The sequence below is a fragment of the Pteropus alecto genome, unplaced genomic scaffold (assembly GCF_000325575.1).
Source record: "Pteropus alecto unplaced genomic scaffold, ASM32557v1 scaffold115, whole genome shotgun sequence".
NCBI classification, from domain to species: domain Eukaryota; kingdom Metazoa; phylum Chordata; class Mammalia; order Chiroptera; family Pteropodidae; genus Pteropus; species Pteropus alecto.
Window position 1 is genome coordinate 3,658,502 of NW_006436814.1, and position 19,130 is coordinate 3,677,631.

General features: G+C 48.5%; 1 protein-coding gene across 1 annotated transcript in view; it reads right to left on the reverse strand.

Moving 5' to 3' along the window:
* The window catches only part of COQ8A (coenzyme Q8A), a 39,728-nt gene extending 28,802 nt beyond the window's left edge, over positions 1-10,926 (reverse strand). The window contains exon 1 of the mRNA XM_006914270.3: positions 10,800-10,926. The gene's annotated coding sequence lies outside the window, so the exon portion shown is untranslated. The remainder of the gene's footprint in view (positions 1-10,799) is intronic.
* Positions 10,927-19,130: the final 8,204 nt, after the last annotated feature.

Sequence of the window (19,130 nt, forward strand, 5' to 3'; positions counted from 1 at the left end):
AACAGACGTACGATAATTCAGCTATAAGAATGTAAATCACTACATTGTCTAAGATTGGTTATGTACATAGTGGTATACCCATAGGATGAAATGCTATGCAACCATTTAAGATGATACTGTAAAAGGTATTTACTGACCAAAAAAAGAAAGTTGGTTATGTCTTCCCATGTGAAAATAAAGCTGGTTACAAAACATTATTATCCTTCTTTTTGAGGGGTGGGGGGAAGGAGGGAGGAGTGGTTTTCTCTGAGTAGTCAGATGATAGATTCTCCTTACTTTCTTAATTTTCTTAATATTTTCTAAAACTTTCTACGAAGAACATATATCACCTTTATAACAGAAAATAAATTATATAAAAATAATCTTACATATCTGTTGTTAAAATAAAAAACGTAAGCAAACACACAAATGTGTAAAGAAACTATTCCGTACCCCTAAGTGTCGGTACCGGGAGGAATGGGCCGAGGGCTAGGCAGCGGATCAGGATGCTATAAATACCCTTGTTTAGCCACTGTCCTTCATCAGAAGACAACTGCCCCTAACAGGCCACCAGGAAGATGGAACACGGCCATCCCACTTTGGGGAAAGAGGCTCAACTGCCCTTCTCAGAAATTGGTGAGAAAATCACTTGGCACCAGTGGGCAGCAGGTCTAACACTGGCCCCTGTGTTAAAAGACAGAAATAATTACTGGGTACTTTCTCTCCGCCAAAATAGGATCCTAGTTTAGAATAAAGCAGTAAGTGCAGTGATCACATTTTTCTGAACCAAAAGTTAAAACATGTAACATAGACTTAGTGCCCTTCCAGGTCAGGGGCCAGCAAACCACCTCCTTCGCCCAAGACCACCTCTGCTTTTGTAAATCAATATTTACTACAATACAGGCCTGCTCATTCATTTATGTACTGTCTATGGCTCATTCATTTATATCTGTGTTATCTATGGCTGTTTGATTTTTGTTTGTTTTTAGCTGGAACAGCAGAGTTGAGTAGTTGTAAAAGAGGCCTATGATCCACAGAGCCTAAAATAATTACTATCTGGCCCTTTACAGAAAGTTTGTTGACCCAGGCAGGGCAGCCCCTAAGTGCTACTACTCACGAAGGGGTCAGGTCTGGGGGCTCTACCAGCTATCAGATGCCAACTTCTTATACATCTCTGCTCCATCCTTCTGCTGTTTCAGGATGCTCACAGCCATACCACCGCCACCTGCATTCCCTTGCCTTACTGTAAACTGACAAAGGCCACTGTCAGTCCATAGCTTGAGTCTGAGCAGACATTAATCCATCCACCATCGAATCAGTCCTTCGCTCCTACACTTTGGCTGCATTCCTAACAAGAGCTCCCTGCCAGGCAAGCATGGGGAACTGGGGTCTGAGTCGGAGGGAGAGCTGTAGGCAGACAGGGATTTACACTGCTGCCTCCACCCTAAGCCCCACACAGGGCCCCCCTACTGTGGGGCTTGGAGGCCTCTGACAGGTCACACGGGCGGGTCTGTCTGCCCCAGCCGGCACACAGACCCCGCACCACGGGTCTGAAACTGCAGCCCTTGTGTGGCCCAGCGGAGTGGTGCCATGTAAGGAGTGAGTTTTCAGGGCCCCAGCTGTCTTCTAGGCTAAGAGTTTCATGTTCTGGACTGTTGGAATTTTTCTTAGAACTGTTTAAACTATACCCTCTTGTGCTAACTCATACAAGAGCTTACTGAGCAGCAGGCACGCTGACACTCTCCCCCAGTGAATCTAACCCAAGGGTCCCCAACCCCTGGGCCATGGACGGGTACCGGTCCATGGCCTGTTAGGAACCAGGCCACACAGCAGGAGGTGAACGGCAGGCGAGTGAGCGAAGCTTCATCTGTATTTGCAGCTGCTCCCCAGCGCTAGCATCACCGCCTCAGCTCCACCTCAGATCCTCAGGTCTTAGATTTTTATGGGAGCACCAGTCCCTGGGGCCAAAAGGTTGGGGACTGCCGATTTAACCAGTTCCCCAAATGTTTTTATTTAGTGGGAAGCAGACCAGCACAGCGTGATTTATAAACTATACTTGCTATTATTTATTGAGAGTTTATTATATGCCAGGCTCTGTGCTAAGTGTTCTATTTGTATTATCTCAATTATTTGTGTAAGGTGGGTACTATCATTATTCCCATTTTACAGATGATTAATTAAGGGACAGAGAAGTTGAGCAACTTGCCCAAAGTTCATAAGAAGGACTTGGATCTATCAGGGCTCAGGAGCCAGGCAACCATTTAACAGTTAAGAGGAGAAAACAAGCAAAAGAGTGGGTTTTGATGTCCTAGACTGCAAGCCTCCTCTTGCCCTGAGATGGGCAATGGGCTGGGGGGTGCGGGTGTGGAATATAAAGTCAGCAGAAGGAGAAATTCCAGCCTCTAACGAAGGTCCAGAGAGGACTCTGATGCCATGAATGAACCCGCTCGGCCCCAGAGCTCCAAAGCAGAGGCAGGAGGCACGGAGGGGCCCGAGGGGCTTCTCCTCCCTCTGGTGTGCAAATGTGTGCAAATGTAACTGATTACAAACAGGGCTTTTAAAGCCAACCCGCCAAGCATGGCATCCTGGAGGCAATTCCATTTTCTGACTAAAAATCCACCAAGGATTTCTGCTTAAAACGTGAAAAATATTTGGTTCAGGAAGTGATAGTGATGAAGCAGTCAAGATGCTCTGGAGTGAGGGCCCTGGGTTCAAATCCTAACTCTGCTGCTATCCTAAGTCAGTCATTTAAGCTTATCTTTGTGCCTCAGTTTCCTCATCTGTTCTCCAGATGACTGGATTAGATAATCCATGTAAAAGCATTTAGGACACCAAGTACCTGGCACACAGTAGGTGCTCAAAACCGCTAGCTGACGTGATTGTTTTTACTGCAACCGTACAGACTCTCTGGCATGAGGTTCAGACTTGGTGAGACAGAGGGAGCGTGAATGAGATCGGGGTGGACGATCCTTTTATTTATTGAAATCCCAGCAACCCGGCCAGGGACAGCGCCACGTCTGACGCAGGGAGGGCAGACTTGCCCTCTCTTGGAGATCAGAGTGGCTTATGTGCGCTGCAGAGTGAACGTCATTCGGGAGAGGTGGCCCAGCATGCCGGGCAGGACATAAATACCCACTGGTATTCCTTCCCACGGTCACTGCCACTGAGAGGACAGAACAGCACGGGAAGCTTTTGACAGGCATTTTCAGGGAGGGACAGTGGTAGGGGAACCCCTTTGACGCACACAAGCTCCCAACCTACAAGCCACGGCACCCTCCATTTCCATCGGGCTACCCCCTCACTCAAATGGCTCCTAGCTGTCTACAGAATAACGTCCAAACTCCTAGGCCTAAGGTTAGAGGTGTCACAGTTGGGACCTGGGCTTCCCGTCCAGCCTCCACTTACAGCTGTGCGTGAGTGCTGCTCCAATCCCCCTGGCGAGCAGGCCGACCCCTTCACCTCCGCACATCTAAAATGTGCCCGCCAGCCGTGCACACGGGAGAAACTGTCTAAATGAGGCCAGCCTCGAGGCCTGGGAATCCGCTCTGCCCTGACTCGTGGCCAGCCGGCTCCAGGCCTGTTCCTGAACCGTCCTATAACCTGTTTCCTCGCCTGGAACTTACGGCGTAAATTCTTATCATGTCCAATCTAAATAAGAGAGATATAAGAGAGATGGAAGTCCTTTGAAATGTATGAACATTCAAGGATGTCATTTCTAATCAGACCATAACTTGACTCTCTCAGTTCCTACGAATATAAGTCTTCCCATCAGTTGATCTAAATCTTCCACGGCTGGTCAGATCCCGCCCTGTTTTGTAAGTTTTCTTTGGCACGTGTACGTCGTTTCTCCTCAACCAAACTATAAGCCCCTCATGGGGAGGCTCACGTCTCAGACATCTCTGGCTCTTTCCCCACCTACCCCCTCACACAGATTGCTCCTAACCACACAAATGACAAGTGTGATCTGCACTGTCACACAGGAAGGTGAATAAGGGCCCTGGGTGGGGAACCCTGGAGCTCTGGTTGAGGAGTTTCTTTTAAAGTGAAATCAGAAATGTAAAAGGTTGTATTTAAATGTGGCCAAAATACTGCAGCTGGCTGAATAACGGCCACCCAGAGATGTTCAGAACCTGTGACTGTGTTAACGGGATTAAGCAAAGATCCTGAGACGGGAGATCACCCATGTGGGCCCAATGACATCATGGGGTCCTTCTGAGAGACACGCAGGGGGATCAGAGTCAGAAGGAAAAGTGAGAGAAGCAGGGGTTGGAGGGATGCAACTGAGAATGAGCCACGGCCAAGGGTGCAGCCACCTCCAGAGGCTGCTGCCCTGGAGCCTCCAGAAAGTCAGCCCTGCTGACACCTTGATCTTGGCCCAGAAAGACTCATTCCAGACTTCTGACCTACAGAACTGTAAAATAATAAACTTGTAGTATTTTAAGCCACTAGGCTTGTGGTAATTTGTTATAGCAACAATAGGAAATTAATACAGTGGCTTTTCTAAAAAAGGCAAACGATTGGGTTGGGGCTGTATTCTAGAATAATTTCCAGATCATTTCTCTAAAATAACTTGGTTTGGTCATGCCTCAAAGAGCGCCAACCGTGTGCCGGGTGCTGGACTATCCATGGGCAGCTCAAAACACATTCTTGTTCTTGATGACAGAGTCCTGCTGGCTTTCGGGATACACGCGCCCCATCCTTCTGCAAGCCTCCCTCCCATGCGGTTCAACTTCCGGACCATTACTGAGCGTTTAGTACGTGCCAGGCACTGGGCACAGGCTGCACCACAATGTCCACGTAAGAGCCTTGACCCTCCAAATGCATCTCCTCAGGTTTTATATTCTTAATCTTTCAAAACACGCTCACTTCAAATTTAATAGTTCAATGAAATAGTATCAATAACAAGAACAGCTACGATAGATTATTACCCTCTGTGTGCCTGTCATTTTATATTACTCCTAATCCTCCAACAACCCAGTGAGGTACTGTTGTCTGCATTTGCTGATGAAATAAAGCTCAGCCAGGTGAAAAAATCTCCTCTAAGTCACCAAGCTGTCGGGTGTCAGCCTATCCATGCTTGTCTGACACCAAGCTCTAGTCTTTTCCTCTTATTGCCTAGGAGGCTGAGAGATAAGAAACCTACCTCCAGATGAATAACATTTTTAAAAAATCAAGTCAGTCTCCCAGAGACACACCGAGGTCCATGCCCTGAAAAGTATGTCCACCTGGTTGCAGAAAATTATGAGTCATAAAAATCCCAGAGCGCCTAGGCTCTCAAAGGCCACGTGGCCTAATGCCGCCTCCTGCAAACCTGCTCAGCTACCAGGGTTTCTGGAGAGAGGGAACCTCCCTTACCTAGTTTATATTCCCCACGGGGTCTGGCACTGCGCCTCATCCACACTAGGAGTTTAATACCCGTATGGATTCGGGGTGCTCCCTCATCTAGAAACCAGAACCAAAGCAACAACCAGGGTGCCAAGCATCAGGGAAAATTCTTTCTGTCGACAACCACCCTGAGATCCCCAACCAGGCACAGCCATAGAGAAGGCAGCGGCGGCAGCAGCACCCCTGTTTTAATGAGGTGGGGGCAGAAGACGGAGAAACGGAAGAAGAGCAGCTTTCATAGGAGCAGGGCCAGGTTGGTCATGTGCCTGGTCACGGTGCACGCTCGGGCCGGAGTGGGGGCGCCCACACAGGACGCGGCGACTCTGCTGCTTCCTCTGCTGCACCTCACTCCTTGCTTGCAAGAGGACTGGGAGGGAAGAGGGAAAAAAGACAGCAGGCCCGGCCCACTGACAGTGAGCTCCACACCGGCCTGAACAGGAAACACGGCGGATCTGACCCGTCCAGCTCTCTGGTTTACCAAATATCGGCTATAAAGACATTAGGGAGCGAAAGCCACACACTTTTTTTTTTCCTACCTCAGAAGGGAGATGTTTGCTCCAGCACCTGTCAAACAGTAACCACCTGCGGGTCACAGGACAATCTATTCTTACCCTCACCCTCTTCTGAGCCAGGATCAGTGCCAAAGAGAAAATATGCCAGGCAGAGAACAAACATGGGGCTTGACCTCAGGTCCTGGACTTTAACTGAAAAGTTGTACGGATGAACAGTCCCCAGGACCTCCGAGCCAGCCTGGCAGATGGCAAAAGCGTTGCCACCAGGCTCTCTAGTTCCCCAACAACATGAGAAGGGTGACGAGGGCTGATGGAGGAAGGATGGCGAGGCCCCGGTTCTAGGCCCACCCCAGGCACCAGCCGCGTGTGACCTCAGCACACCAGTTCTCCTCCTTGGGCTTCCATTTCTGCATTTCCTCATTGCTTCATGTATGAAATAAGGCGACTGACCTGGATGGTCACTGGTTCCCAGAGAAGAGGACACGGCCATTTATCCCTTGAGTGCAGAAGGTCGACCAAGAGAGCACAGCACAGGGCTGTTCTGAAAAGTGGGGTTTGACAGGGTCTAGAAAGAATTCATGCACTGACTCTTCTAGACATTCTATGAAAATAGCAAGTGGGGAGGGGCAGACCCCACTTCTCAGAGGTGAGGAGGTGGGAATCATACAGCCTCCCTCTCAGGAAACACACCTCTGGGAAAATCCAGTGGGATGCCGCGGAGGCAGTGAGCGACGAAGGGGCTGGTCCCTTCTCATACAGCCAGGCAACACCTCCCTGCCTGTCTTCCACACTCACGCTCACACACACTCACCTACAGGAACAACTAGCTCCTCAAAGGATGGCAGGAGCAGGACCTCGAGGGTCTAAGGCAGGACACTAGCCTGGATTCCTCTCCAAACACCATCCCCAGCTCACCCTGCCCCTCTTACATGAAGCAGAGGGCCTCGCTCACTCTGTAGCTGGCACCTCTGTTTCCTCCCCAAACAGGCAAGCAGATGTGAGCGCCCTCAAACCCTTGGCCAACATCTCACACCTTCCCCAGCCTCTCCTCCCCTATCCTATCTCCTTGGCACTAACCACCCCCTCCTCAGTCCCCTAGGAATTTGCCCTTGACCTGTTTTTATCTTTTGCTGTCAATCTCTCCTTCCACATATCAGCCCCTCAAGCCCACAAACGCACTCTGTTTTCCCACACCAAAGATAAAAACACGCCCTGTTGACTCTGCTTCTTCTTGAGCCTCCTCTTGGCCAAGGTCTCCCAGGAATAGAGGACATTTCCCATCCTTCCTTCTCCCTCTGCACACACTGTCTGGTCCCACCCAAGCCCTCCCCTCTGTGACACTCACAACAGCCACCTGATGCCCCGATCCACCTCAGCTCCCCCAACGCCACCCTCCTCAGCATTTCCTGCTGGCCCACCTACTCCCCAAAGCCCTCCCCTTGCTTCCCATGATTCACGGTTGCCCCCTCATCTCAGCTTCCTTCACGAGCTGCTCTCTCTCCACCTACTGCACAGCGGAGTCCCCAGGCCTGGGCCTGACCCCCATCCTCCCTGCTTATCTACACCGTCCCCTGGGCGGCTTCAGCCTCTCTGTAGGTGGACAGCTCCAAGTCTGTGCATCCTATTCTCAGGCCGGGCAGGTTCAACTACTGAACCAATCTGGGAACAAACCCAGTTATACGTGCACACCACTCCACCCCTCAAAGTCCCACTTTTAAATTCCCAATGTCATGTTCAAGGCAGATAATCAATCGATATTTGTTCAATGAGGAGTAAATAACCAGGTCCACCCACAATTCCAGAGAGGGCAGGACGTGGAGGGGCACCAACCCTCAGGGCAAATAGGGGTTCGCTGGGTTTGGAACAGATGCTGCCCCTCTCTCCTGGCCCAGATGGGAATGGGACAGGATAAAAACAGGCAAATCGAGTGAGGGCTCCCGAGACAAGAACTCAGTCGCTATTCAACCACAACAGTTTCTACAATACCATGAAATGGCAATTTGAGTGAAAACACTCACCTTTTTCATGAATCTTTCTCTACATGCACATACTAAAAACAAATCCAAGTATGAAGAATAAAAAGAGCTTTTCAGGGTCGTTTCCAACTTTCAATATTCTGTGGGCCCCTGACCTCAAAGCTAAGGGTCAAAGGCTCAGGAGCCCGTAACCCCACAAGAAATGACACGCTTGTGGACAGAACAATGGATTCTCACTCAGGTTCGCAAAGTGCAGGAAGAAGCCCCCTCTCGGATCCCACCCATGTGCATCTCACTCGTGGTCCTGGCCCTGCCTCAGGCCCACAGACCCCGCCCCTCCCACAGGTGCACCTCCAGAAGGAGTAGGGCCTCGCACTCCCCCCTCCCACCCGCTCCTTTCCGCTGGCTCCCCGAGTCCCTGGCTGCTGTGTAACAAGAATGCTGGAACTATTTCCAGACGCCACTGTCAGATCAAGACAACTCTCGATCTAAATTTTCCTGTCTAATTTTGCACACAGCTCTTGTTTCAACCGACAAAGATAATGACTCAGTGTCCACAGCCCTTGACGGAAAGTTATCCTGCCGAGTTTGGAGCTTCCCAATAATAGACTTCTCAAAACTTCTTTTTGAGACAGGAGAAGTGACTTCCCTGTCCAGATTCTTTTCTACAGGCAACAAAGAGCACCCAAACGACCCCCTAACTGACCAAGGAACATTGTGGGGAAATCCCGACACATCCCCACAGGCCTAATTAACAACTAGAAAGGGAAATTCATAGTAGGCACTTGGAATGTTTTTCCCTGCCCGATAATAATAACCACTGTTTTGCAGCTTTTCTGTACCCTCATCTGTTTGGAACTTAAAAGTTCAAGGCATAAATATTAAAGGCAAAATCTAGACTCAGAAGTAAAGCAACTTTCTCTGCATGAAAAGAAATGGCTGTCTTTTGATACTGATGCTTTGATTAACTATAAAAGAACTCCACAAATTATACGTGTCTACGCTGCACCTCTGCACTCCTCGGCAGCCTGTCCTGCGAAGGAGCACATGGTCCATGTAAACAGACTCACACATATGTCTGACATGCAGCCAGACACTCCTTCCCTGCAGATGCAGGCCTGACCTCCTCCCACATCACAAGACACAAGAGATGTCTCTGCCAAAAGTGAGAATAAGTGAAGCATCACCTTGGAAAAGCCACCTGTAGGTAACTGAGCTGGCATTTCTGCCAGCGCTCAGACAACTTAAACTTGTTTGTTCACTATTTAAAAACTCACCCATGCTTATCTCATATTCATATCCTCATCATCTTGCAAAATCCCCAAAGATGGAAACCACCAGTCTTCTACTTCTTTTGCCCTCTCAACCCAGCCCATCACTGCCTTGCAAGCAGCAGGCATGGTAAATGCCCATGGGTTTCTACCTCCCATCCCTCTCCTACTCCCCCAGGTGAATAGGTGGGGTCTTCTTTACAGCCCAATCTACATGGCTTCTATCCTTGGTTTAGGGTGGGGGACACAACACTACTCTGTTCCTAAACCTCTCAACTATTCATAGGCAGGTCCCAGGAGGCCTCTGGCAGCCTGAGAAGACTCTTTTAGAGTATTACCTCAGTGGTTCTCAACTAAGGGCAATTCTGTCCCCTAGGAGATATTTTTGGTTGTCACAACTAGTGGGGGTGGGGGAGGGGTTATTAGCATCTAATGGACACAGGCCAGGGATGCTGCTACACTCTATAATGCACAGGTCAGCCCCCACACGACAAAGAGTTATCCAGGCCAAAATGTTGATGGTCCGTAAGGTGAGAAACCCTGTCATAGGTGATGTGCAAGGAAGTGCTTATAGCACCTCGTTCACTTTTCCTGAGTTGCCTGAGGTCAGGCCAGAAATTATAACAAGGATGCATTGTCTGCATTATTTGCAAGGTTGAACAAAAAGCCTAAAGCCATCGCCAGAGTCTTAAAGATGCTGCTCCCCTGAACAAACAGGAACCCCTTCGTCTTTTTGCAGGAGAAGGGCCCTCCCGCCCGGATGACCCAGCCATCCACAGCATGACAACTGGCAGGCTGGCATCAGTGCATACTCAAATCCTTTGGCATCAAGGTAGGCCTGGCATGCCCAGCTCTTCAGTCTTCTGTCACGCACACCCATAGCCCAAGTGAGTGATGAGCATGGACAAGTTTTCCAGTAGGCCCAACCCAGGCTGAGAGGCTGCACATAAGTTGACATCTCACCCAAACAGAAAATCTCAGCACCCAAACCTGCCCCTGCAATATTCCCCATCCCCCAAGGCACATGGGAGAATTGGTCGGCCTTTGGCAAATGGGGCGGGAGGCTAGGGAAAGGCATGAGTTTAAGCAATTAAGCCCAAACCACTCACAAGACCCTCAACGTTTCGAGAAGCAGGAGGAAGAGATAAAGTGAAGCGAACAGAGGAAAGGACCGAGAAGGGCCCCTTTTTCCAAGTTCACGCAAACCCCCCACCTGTGAAAGCCAACAGCGGAGCCAAGGAAATCAAAGTTCTGACACAAACCTGCAGCCAGGGGCAGTTAAAGGCCCTGAGAAACAGTGCAAAGGGGTCTGGGAGTGAAGAGAAATATTATCATGGGAAAGCGAGACAGGAAAGCCGTTTTGGCCACCAAGAGACTCGGCATCGGCAGCCGGTCACCGAGGCTGCTCGGCGCACCCCAGGGCTCCAGACGCTGTTCTCGTCCCCTCTCTGAGGCAGGCCCGGCAGGTTAAGGTAGGCGACATCTGCAGGCCCCCCACCCTGCATCCGAAGTCGCGCATACCGCGCCGCGTCTCGAAGCTCTCGGCTACTGAAAGTCTGAAAGGGGAAGACGCGCTGTCACTTGAGGAGGATGCAAGAAAGGCCCCAGCAAGTCAGAGTCCAGCTCTGAGCCGCAGGCAAACGGCGCCCGGGCCATGCGGCGGGCGGCAGCCTTACCCCGGGACAGGAAGTTAGGATCCACGGTCACCTTTGCGCGGCTTCCGAGAACTGGCTGCACCGCTGACCCCAGACACGCGCTCGAGGTCTGTTTACTAACTCGCCCGCGCGCGGAGATCCAGCGCCGGCAGCCCCGCCCCTCCTCGGAGGCCCCGCCCCCTACCCCGGCCGCTCTCATTGGCTGCGCGCCGTCGTCGGCCGAACGCTGCTCAGCGAGGGTCAGCGTGCTCAGCCCGTGCGCTCGGCCCATGGCCAATCGGAACCAAGGGCGGAACGGAAGCAACCAATGGGAGGCCGCCTCAGCGCGCAGGGCCCACCCCGTCATTCCTCCCGGCTGCCCTTTCCCCGAGCTGGGAAAGACCGCGGTGAAGGAGCGACTCTAGGGTAGGTGTCCTGGTGCGCGTGCGAGCCGAAGACCGGCCCTTCCTCGCGGTGAGGTGACGGCCGTGGCCGCGGTGGCCGGCCTTTGCCGTCACCTCCGGGCCTCTGAGCGGGCCTGGAGGGCAGGCGGCGGAAGGAGCGGACGAGACTGCAGCTGGCGCGGCTCGAGCACCGGACATGGCCTGCCCTGTGCCCGCCTAGATGTCACCAACGCCCCTCCCAGTTTCCCCACCGAGTGCTCGCAGAAGGGAAATAGCTGCGGGCCGGGACGATGGCCTTTCCACCTCCGGCGTCCAGGCTAACCGTGTTGGGTTTGGGCTGGGCGCCATCCCCCAGACAAGAAGCCCACGGGGCTGGGGACGTGCTGTCTGTGCCCTCAGGTAGGGGCACCTAGGAGGTGACCCATGGAGCGTGCAGCTCCCCGCTGGGCTCGGAGAACCCAGTCGTGTGTCCTTGCCCGTTAGTCTCCACGCAGAGGCTCCGGCCGGGAGGCAGGCCAGCACGTGAGAGGAGCGGAACGGCGGGCATTCGGTCTCTGGTGGCTCCCTCCGTGAGGGCGACCTCCCAAGTGAATCCCGCTAACACGCAAAACTACCCTGGGAGAACTGCCTCCCTCCGCCGACATATTTGCCCCAAATCATTCCTTTGTTTAACCAGAGAATTCAGATCTGAGCCACAGTCTGACAGCCCACCAGCCCACCGCATGATTCCCAAAGGCTGGTCTGCAGCTCTGTCCAAGGTAGTTAGTGGAGCTTCCCGAGAAAAGAAAAAAAAAAAAACTAGAGAATTTTTCATAAAACTATTCAAGGCAAAGGATTGTCCTTTTTCCTCTGAGACTATTTTTTTGGAATTAATATTTAACTTTTGGAAACCTTTTTTTCTAGTTGACATGAAATATATTAGTTTCAGGTGTATGATATAGTGTTTTGACATTTATATACCTTACGATGTGACCGCCACACTAAGTCTACTGCCTTGCAAAGTTATTACAATATTGTGGACTATATGCCTCTTTATTTCTTTCAACTATCCCCCAACTTTCTTCTTGAAACTCGTTTATTATAACTAATATTAATAATATTATTACTTAGAAAAAACAGTTCTATATTGATGCCTAAAATGGGGGGAGGGTCATTTATTATACAGGCATACCCCAGAGATATTGCAGGCTCACCATACCACCCCAATAAAATGAGTCATGTGAATTTTTGGTTTTCCAGTGCACATAAAATTGTTTAGAATACACTACTGTAGTCTATTAAATGTACATTGGCATTATGTCTAAAAATACAACACATATACCTTAATTAAAAATATTTTATTGCTAAAAAGTGCTAACATGTCACCTTCAGCAAGTCGTGATCTTTTTGCTGATGGACAGTCTTGCCTTGATGTTGATGGCTACTGATTGGGGAGGTGGTTGCTGAAGGTTTGGTTGGCTGCGGCAGTTTATAAAAATAAGACGACAATGAAGTTTGCTGCATCAGTTAATGCTTTCAATTTGTAGTATACAATAATGTTTGATAGCATTTTATCCACAGTAGAACTTACAAAATTAGAGTCAGTTCTCTCTAACCCTGCCCCTGCTTTAGCAACTTAGTTTACTTGATATTCTAAATTCTTTGTTGTCATTTCAACAATCTTCGCAGCATCTTTACCAGCAGGAGATTCCATCTCAAGAAACTACATTCTTTGCATCTATAAGAAGCAACTCCTCACCTGTTAGTTTTGTCATGAAGTTGCAGCAATTCAGTCACATCTTCAGGCTCCACTTCTAGTTCTCTTGCTATTTCCCCCACCTGCTACTTCCTCCACTGAAGTCAGGAATCTCTCTAAGTCATCCATGAGGGTTGGAATCAACTCCTTCCAAACTCTTGTTAATGTTGATATTCTGACCTCAATACTTTCCAGAAGGTTTTCAATTTGCTGGAGGCAGGGTTGCTACAAACCTTCAATTTATTTTAAAAAAAAAAAAAATTGCAACATCTGCAAAACACAGCAAAGCAAAGAGCAATAGAATGAGGTACGCCTGTACAGCTTTAAGTCCATTGGTTTTCCGTGACACTCTCAGAAACCACTGTGTGAGAAATGCCGGGTTAGGTGATTGCTGGGGTCCCCCTTCCCCTAAAACTTTTTTAATAGTTTTAAAAAACCTTTGAACATTTTAATTGATTTCAATCGTTCATTAGGTAATACATTCACATGCTTTTAACAATATATATATTTTTAAAAGGTGTGTAGTGAAAAGTCTCCCCCTACTCCGTCTCCCCCCATCCCAACCCCAGTGCCCCCACATCCTCTCACACAAATGTAACTTCTGTTACTGAGTTTCTCATCTCTTCAAAGTTCCCTTTTATATATATAAGCAAATACAAATATATGCTTATGTTTTACACAAATGGTCATACTGCACACTATCCTGCTTTTTTTTTTTTCACTTAACGACATAGCTTAGAGCTCTTTCCAAATTTGCACACAGCGAGCCGACGAACCATAATTCATTTAACCAGTCTCCTATTGGTGGTCATGACGACTGTTTGAATTCTTTTGCTATTTCAAACTGCTATAGTGAATAATCCTGTTTATTTTCAAAATGTGATTAATTTGGACCTAGGCAAGGCTGAGTTGGCTCATGGAGAGAACAGTGCTATTGCAGAGCCCACAAATGTCCTTGCTGTACTTAGAGGCCCGACACCCATGACTCACCAGCTCTAAGATTCATGACACACACACAGACACCCCATGGTGAAAACAGATCATTTCTGGAGTTCCAGGGATGCACCACCAGATGCCACAATCTGAGCAGGTCGCCAGACTCGGGGAAAATCCAACCCAGTCCTGCTAAGAGAATGACTTCAAGGAATTCCAAAGCCTGTTCAACTAAGACAAGACTAATTACTGTAATTAGCTGACTGCGCAATTGAGAAGTAATTAAGCACATTACAGAAGCAGCTCAGCTCCCCACAGCTGGAAAAACCCCCAGTCAGCCCAGTAACACCGTCTGCCGCTTCCGTTTTTTCTTAGCCTACGTTTGCAACATGTGTCTGCCTTCTCAACAGGGCATTATTTTTCCCTTTCAGATCAATTTTTTTTCAACATATTGTAGCACATGGACACGAGCCAAGTATGCCAAATCACTGGCTTAATTCTTCTATTTTGAAATAGAGATAGAATTTATGTGCGGTAAAATGCACAGATCTTAAGTTTACAGATCATACATTGTTACAAATGAATCGCTCATGTAACCAGCACCCCAATTAAAATATAGAACAATTTTTCCCCTCCAAAAAGTTCCTTCATGCCTCTCTAATTGGCCCCCCCCACACACACACACACACATACACACACCTCACTCCAGGCAACTGTTCTACATTGATTTTATTAAGGAGAAATAACATATGACGAATTGGTGAGTAGTACCCTCTGAATCTAAAATGAGTATATAATTCATTCTATTGTCCTTAAATTCTTGAGTGTGTGTGGAAAGTCATCCCAGTTACTGAATGTGTTTTTTTTTTCTCAGTCCCTGCATCCTTTAAAATTTTTTTTAATTCATTTGAATTTAGGAGTCGTTTCTAGATGAGCTGAGTCTAATTATGTCAATCTCTTACACTGCTTTCCTCTGAGATACCCAGAACCAGGTTTAAGAGAGCGAGGTTGTGGGGAGAAGTCTAGAAAAGGGAGGACTGGGTGCCCAAAACAGAAAGAGCCTTCTGCAGGCGGGAACTGCCATCAAAGCAGGTAGGAGTTGCTACAAGGAAAAGAATTTCAACTTGAAGGTGAGGACAGGCCGAGGACACACACAAGATTCCATTTTGCCAATGACCAAGGGTGTTGAAAGTCAATGTGAACTTTTGAGTGAGTACTGAAGTGCCTGGCTTTCTTGGGTGAAATAAGCAATTTCTAGAAGAGACGAAGAGGCATGGACCTACAAGTCCGAGTAGGACAGAATGTCCCACTGGTGATTGAACCCCGGGTTCCATTTGTTTCCCTGGCCCAGTGAGAGAGGTGTCAGACCCCTGGGCATGGTAAGGCATTTCACATAGCTGCCTCCATGAACCCCAGGAGTGTGTGGTGGGGAAAGGGTATGCCGGGAAGAAGTCATAGAAGGGAGGGCAGATCCCTGTTTTGGGGGCAGGTGTAGCTGAGGAGGAAACGCCCCCTGCCTCATGGTGCTGTGGATCTGAGGAGGACCAGGATAGGGGTTCTTACATCCCCAAGGAGACCGCGAACTACCCCTTACCCAGAGTCCCTGGAACAGCTTGTGCCTGGGTGGGTCGGGGAGTTGCGGGTTTAACTAAGGAGCAGAGCTATGAGATCATGGCCCTGGACCACTAGTGAGGAACAGTGGTCACCAAGCTCAGTGACAGGAGTGGGACTGTCCTTAGGAGGCGCAGAGACCTGGGGACTTGTATGGCCACCAGACTGACTAGAAACCAGTGGTCCCTGCTTGCATGTGAAAGTCAGACTGACCCCACCCCCCACTTTGGATAGTACAAGTTGGGGTTTGGGGACATGTGAGTGAAGGAGCCCCATGAAGGAGATACTGAACTTCCTGTTAATCAGGCCAATGGAAAATTAAACCAGTTTTCTTTATGGGAGAACATTTCAAAAGATAAGATCACTTTGCACCCTAACCTTGTAGGACAAAGCTACTTGCTCAGGTATCACCAGAACCTTGAGATCTCTTTGCACTGGGGTAACAAGTCCTGCCTCAGCAGTGACTTCTAGAACTTGAGGCTCCAGCTTACCTGGGCTGCCGCCTTTCTCCAACTCCCCCTTGGCTACCTGCCTCTGGGGCTCTGCTCTTACTGTCCCCTTGCCTCCAATGTCCTCCCTTCCCACCTGTAATAGTTAAAATCCTACTCATTCTTTAAGGCCTAATTCCAGTTGACTTGCTACATGTCGCCTCTCTGATCCCCTTGACCAGAAGCAGTCTGTGTCTCTTACTTTTAAGTACTTTATTTTAGCATTTGCATGCTTCCTTTTCATATCATGCTTAATAGTATGTTGTAATTATTTGTCAATTTTATATCTAATAAATTGTAAACTGCATATCTCGATATCTCCCACAGTGCCTTATACCTAGAAAGTAACCCCTAAATTTCAAAAAATAAAAATTGCTGCCCAGGTGTGGTAGACAGTGGGGATGTCTTCCCTCCCCTTTGCGTAGTCACCATCAGTGTGAGTAGCACAGGCCTCACCCAATTCTAGGGGTGTTGTAAGTCCCTGATAGCATATGCCAATCCTGACCCACTTGAAAAGTGATAGGTTTCTTTGAGCCTGAGCCAGTCAGCACATGGCAGGCCCACAGTGATTGGTCCTGGAGTGGTCCAATCAGAACAAAGCACAGGCCTCATGCTCGATGGCTATGGGAAGCAATAACCCCTTTCTCCTTAAACTAATTGTCAGTGTCGAGAAATTCCAGCTGAGTTGTTCAATTCCAGCTGAGATGCTATATGCAAGCCTCTGGCAACCATAAGAAAGCCAGGCGAAAAAGGAACCTGGCCCACAAGGGCGGACGGGCAGAGAGAATCAGAGAAATGGAGCTGGAACCCTGAGAACCACACTGGAAGCCCTAACATTGAACTTTTCCGCCAATTTATTGGAAACCAATAAATTCTCTTCATGGTTTCTCTTACTTGCAACCTAAATCATCCTCACCAGCGCACGGGGAATGTGACGTTGTGAGCACTGTGGGTTCACACACGTGCACGTGTTCAAGCAGTATATATACCCACGCACACATGACTTTTACTTGGGAGAGGGAAAAAAACACACATCTCCAATTCCTAGGGCGGCCACAACATTCGCGTTTACAAAATTGCACACTTAAAGCTTTTGATAATTACCAGGACGTGGAACTGACTTTTTTTAAAATAGTTTTTCATTAATTTCTGTATTTAAAATGATTTTACAATTTTAACCTGAATTCCTAAGAATATCTCGGACTCTAGCAGCTGTAATAAATTGTAGGTTTTTTCCTTTTAAAAAATGAATATAAGACTAGACTCCAGGTAGTGAGCATACAATAGTGTACAGATGTTGTTATAAAACACCTGAAAGTTATACGATGTTATTAACCAGTTATCTCGATAAATCTGATTTTAAAATTAACATGTTTGTGACCCTTTAATGGTACTTAAAGTTAACAAGCTCAACTTTTATCTTAATGTGAAGTCTGTATTTTCAAGATTTTTCTTGGAAGGCGAAATGGAGGTCCAATAACTGGAAGGTGATATTGACTTTCTCTGACTGGTTCTATGCCTTGACCTTCTTTACCACTTTGTTTTCGGGTTCTCCAACCTGCTTGTTTATTGGCTCTCTTGGCAAGCATCCCTGAGTCTCTCCTCTAGGGACCTCGTTCCTTATGAACTGGGACCACGTCTTGTGCCTCTTTCATAACCCGTGCCCTCTGCATGCCATGCGGAGTCCCATAGCTTCTCAAGGGCTGGTGGACAGCCCATGGAAATTTCCACAGCAGCTGCTCAGCCCCAGCCCCCCCAACCCAGGACTTGGCCTACAAGTCCTACCAGCCCAAGGACACGCAGCCTGGCTCTGGGTCAGGCCCTAGGTCTATTTATGACTTTTTATCTCAGGGTTTGCGCTTTGGCACTTTGCATTCAGGAAACCTCCACTCCTGCTCACCAGTCAACAGACACACACACACACACACACACACACGTTCTTATCTGGAGACGAGGTGAACAGTGGGCCAGATATACTCGCTTCCTTCACGGCTGCCTGGGTGGCCCCCATGTCTCCCTACTTTGGTTCGTTCTTCTTGGTTTGTGGCCTACATCCTTTGATGAGAACAGAGAAAACCTGACATTCAGATAAAATATCTTTATGACCACTGATGAGCTTATTCATTTGTGTCTCCCTTACTAGAAAAGATTTGTTTAAGGGAGCAGGATGCTCTTCTTCACTCCCACCGTTCATAGCCCTGAGCTCAGTTCTTTGACAGAACTCGTCATTGATCAACCCAAAGCCACTGTGGGAGCCACACAGGAAAGAGCTGAGCCCACGAGAGACCAGAGGCTCGTGGTGCCTGAGGGGAGACAGGTGAGGAGCTACCTTGCTTCTACCTCAGCAGCATCTCTCTCTCTTCCCGGGCACGGAGAGAGAGGAAGGGACTCAGAGCCAGAGTTTTACCATTCCACCCAGTCCCTTGGGCACATTACAGGATTCAGTGTCCTGAGGTGCCAAATACCTGACCTACCTACTTAAATCTTTATTTTATGATATTACTATCATTATTTTTAGCAATGGCTGTATTTATTAAGTAACACAGATGTCAGCTGAAGCCTCCCTAGATAAGATTGGTTCCCAAGTCCACTGCACATCCTGTGAAAATCTAAACCTCCCCCAAAGTATGGCCAGTTCCCAGGAGGCCGGGGCGGAAGGCGGGAGGAGGCTTACATTCCCACAGTCACCTCTGGCCCTGCGCCCCTGCAACTGCTGACTTCCATCAGTTTGTGGACTGTCTTGTCACCTGTGTGCTGTCCCCGTCCAGCCTCTTTAGGGGAATAAAGGAGACCTACGCAATTGCAAATTAAGTATCAGATACCTCTTTTCTCAAAAGGTTTTAGCCCTTCTGTCCTACGAAGGCTTTTATCGGCTGGTTGCCCTCATAAAGTGGTCCAGCTCAGTGGTTTTTCCCTTTTCCTCACCTCCCCATCTCTCCTCCTTAACGCTTCCCTTTTGGATTGCCTCCAGAACTCCAAATTCTTCTCACTGAACTCTGTAGTCATTTACTTCTATACCACCCCTTCTGCCAAAGTCAGCCATTCAAGCTCATCAAGGTTTGGAGTTAGGATCTTCTACTTAGAAAGAGCTACCTTCCTTATGGATCAGGCAATTGTGGCTGTCAGTGGTTTGCTCTCACTCTATTAAGATTGCAATACAATTTCTGCTAAATTCCTGCCAAATGACAATTCCTTTTTTTTT